The sequence below is a fragment of the Mastacembelus armatus genome, chromosome 7 (genome assembly GCF_900324485.2).
Source record: "Mastacembelus armatus chromosome 7, fMasArm1.2, whole genome shotgun sequence".
In the NCBI taxonomy this organism is placed as follows: domain Eukaryota; kingdom Metazoa; phylum Chordata; class Actinopteri; order Synbranchiformes; family Mastacembelidae; genus Mastacembelus; species Mastacembelus armatus.
The window spans coordinates 20961982-20965813 of NC_046639.1; the positions used below are offsets into that span (position 1 = coordinate 20961982).

The window sequence follows — 3832 nt, forward strand, 5'->3', positions numbered from 1 at the left end:
GTTAGAGATTTATACCAAGAAGATTTTTGGAGTGAAGGACATTTTAGCCTGACACTCATTCAGAGGACTGTGTGAGGAGTAGGACTTAGTAGGACAATAAGGTCCAGGTTTAGGGGACGATAAATACTGGGGTTAGATGTTTAGTTGTGACTGCTGTAGTAACTGCAAAGGTGCTTCCAAATGTGATGTTTTCTTGGTCTTATCTTACTTGAATATCTTTGGATTTTGCTGTGCTGGTAGAGAAAAATCAGTTCGAAAACCTCACCTTGGACTGTAAGATATTATTTCTCACTTTTTCAAAGCAAAACAACTACACAATTAGTTGAGAAAACACTCCACCAATTAAATGACAAATGTAAAAATGATTGTTAGCTGCAAAGGAGAGATAAAAGAGAGTACTGTATACATATCATCCCCTTCACCCCACACTCCTTGTTCTAATCAAGAACGAACATGACATCCTTTCCCCTCCAACTACAGTAAATGAGAAGCCTGAGCAGGTAACTAAACATGGCCACCTTCACCCAGCCCAGCTTCTCTGTGAACCACGTTCACACTGAATGATGTCAGTTCCCACTGGTAATGTTACAGGAAGTGTGTTCATACAGGACTGAACAGCATTAATCAGGCGCCAAGGAGACTGACAGGAATGCAAAGGAGAAATAAAACATCCATCCATTATCTATACCAGGGGTCATGGGGTTGGGCTGGAACCGACTTGGATGAGAATCAGGGTACACCCTGGACAGATCACCAGTCAAAGAAATAAAACATCAGATAACTAAAAATAAACACAGTTAGAGGTTTCCACAACAGAATATTATATCATAGCTCTGAGTAATTTAATACTAAATCCAATCACTTTATCGCACCATCTATTGATTCTGGCCCCATTCTGAAGTATTTTTTCTTTTTACCAAGGAAATCCATTAATTATGTCCACTTCACCCACTGCTGTTGTCTCTGGTTTCACTAGCAGTAAATACAGTACAAATAGCTCATGTACAGTATTCATCTGGTGTGACTACAAGGTTGGCACTATGGCTATTTGAATAATACATGAATAGTCACAACTAAATGTAACATATGTAACATATGATGCACCTGTGCCCCAAAATAGAGAGGTAATATCAGCCCTCTAGCAGTCAGGAGTATGACCATTATGCACAAATAAAGTGTGCAACAAAGAAACTGTAGTAGAAACACTTACACCTTCATTACCATTCATTCATATTCTCTATTCTGTTGCTCTCCCCCACCTCTGCTGCATTCTGGCAAAGCTAAACTGGACTTCAAACTGCTCTGTATCACGTTGTTGGCCATCAGTGAAAGCGAGGACCAACTGAAGTGACTATTTTCAGTTTTAATAGTAAAAAAGACTCTTGAGGGACCTTTGTGGGTCACACTGGATTTAGATTATCTGAGGTTCATTTCCAGGCCTGGTGATGTAGCAGCTACTGAAGGCTTTCTTATACAATCTTTCCTGAAGACACTGAACTCAGTGCAGCCAGTCCTGAGGTGAAAGGGTTCAGTACTCTGCAGCACAGTGGAGCTTTAACTGCATTATCTACTCTCTTCATTGTTCCAATGCCTGCAGTGAACTCTTTCTTCACAGGGAAGATGTAGCTCACTGCAGCAACACAGCCCCTATGAAAAGAATGTTATGTGTGCATGAAAATGCATTTTACTTTGAGTTTAATACAAAGAAATGCAACACACTAACATTTAGAATGATAAACATTTTGCAATTAATAACCTGAAAAATATGATTTAACATCATTTAATGAATTGGTGTTACTCTTAGGACAGTGGAGGTTAGGACATTTAGTTCTGAGCGCCTGAGAAAGTGCATTGTTTGCTTAGATTGTGCAGTACAATATTGTTATACCTGCTTGGCCTAGTTTCTGTTCATCCGTTTGCACCTCTTTATTGCCTGCAGAGAGTCACGAGTAGCAGAGCCCACCTGTCAACAGCACATTACCGTTAACTCACACCTGGCCTCATTCTTCCCTGATCACACAAGCCCAGCTTTCACGAGGTCCACCTCACTCTTCTCTTTCTGTCCATATTTACCAGTTAAATAGGTCCAAACACATCTGATTTATTTACCAAATAAAACATTAAACAGTATAATATTCATGTAATATTCACATAGGAATACTATGGTCACACAGGCTGAGACAGAGCTTTGGAATGTTTTCCAGGTGTATATGTAGAAGATTATCTAATCAACAGATGATGATGTGACATTTCATCACAAACGGACCATAATTACAGGTGTACAGTATGTTCACTTCTTTACCTGAGGAGGACCATCTGTGCTGGCAACAATGTCAGTTCTACTTTTCTCATAAAAACATAAAGCCCTAAGATCGAAATCTCCAACAAAATCATATTAAGTTGATTTACACAGCGGGTAAATGTAGTTTTTAGCCCCAGGCTAAAATTCTAATTTTAATCTAATCTATGGGGCCTCATAGATGCTGCAGGCTGCCCGGTTCCTGTACAACTAGAGTGAGAGTCTGACTTGCATTGCCGGCGTTGAGACGGACTCATTTCTGGTGCATGTTGGACACTGCCTGTTGGACACTACCCTCACCTATTGTTATAAGCTTTGGATCATGACCAAATGAATCAGGTTTCAGATACAAGTGGCTGAAATGAGTTTCCTCCACAGGGTGGCTGGGTGCTCCCTTAGCAATAGGGTGAGGAACTCAGTCATTCGGGAAGAGCTCAGGGTAGAGTCGCTGCTCCTCCATATCTAGAGGAGCCAGTTGAGGTGGTTTGGGCATCTGTCTCAGATGCCTTCGGGGCGCCTCCCTGGGGAGGTTTTCTGGGCATGTCCGAGGAGACCTCGGAGAAGTCCCAGGACACCCTAGAGGAATTACATCTCCCGCCTGACCTGGAAAGGCCTTGTTGTCCTCGTGAAAAAGCTAGTCAAGGTGTCTGAGAAGAGCGAGGTCTGGGCATCTTTGCTTAGACAACTGCCCCCGCACCTTGGCCACGGATAAGCAGAAGAGAATGGATGGATGGATGGATGGATGGATGGATGGATGGATGGATGGATGGATGCATATATTTAATCTAACTTCACCAACAGATGTTCATATCTTTATTAACTAGTGGTAATCTATGACAGGTTGAGCCCATGTCTGGTTCACACTTGCTATTTATCAAGATATGAAACTGCAGCAAACAAAGATGGCTTTCTATGAGTGGTGATGGACATGACAGCTCTGTCAGTACTTTTCATCTCCCTGTTGCCCTATCCCCTGATGACCATGTGGTGTAAGCAGGACTGTGTGTGTATGTGTGTGTGGTGCACATTAGAGAGACAGATTGTATATAGGAAGTGCACAGCATCACTGGGGTAAGGGGGCAGGCTGATAGGGATGGGAGGTCATATGTTTGTCCCAGGTTTGAACCTTCATATTGTGTAGCTTTAAGTATTCCTGAAGAGCTTGCCACGCTGTATCTGACCTTGACCTCTGACCTCCACAAAGAAAGACAGGGAAAAAAAAACACTAGAAAAGGAGCATGTTACTGAATAAAATGTTTACATAGTTTCCATCCCTACCATGCAGCAGCTTCTCTGTACTTGCCAACTTTATATCAGCACTATATCTATCATTCTTGTCATTAATTGTAATTGAATAACATATTAGGCATGCTGTCAAACATGGTTTCTACTCTCTGGAACACAGGAGCAGGCAGAGACGAGGAGAGAAGAGAAACAGGTTGTCCTCTCAACTGGATTTGTAGTCATGAAAACATCCAGCAGTATCATAAAAATTCTGCTGCATCAAGGACCTCTGTACTACATCAAGAACAT

At 41.8% G+C, this 3832-nt stretch overlaps 1 long non-coding RNA gene across 1 annotated transcript; it reads right to left on the reverse strand.

The window, feature by feature from the left end:
• Positions 1-700: 700 nt before the first annotated feature.
• LOC113146244 (uncharacterized) lies at positions 701-1966 on the reverse strand. Its single transcript, XR_003297328.1, has 3 exons — positions 1889-1966; positions 1392-1647; positions 701-741 (listed from the first exon to the last, which is right to left on the reverse strand). It is a non-coding gene; the product is annotated as an uncharacterized LOC113146244 (long non-coding RNA).
• Positions 1967-3832: the final 1866 nt, after the last annotated feature.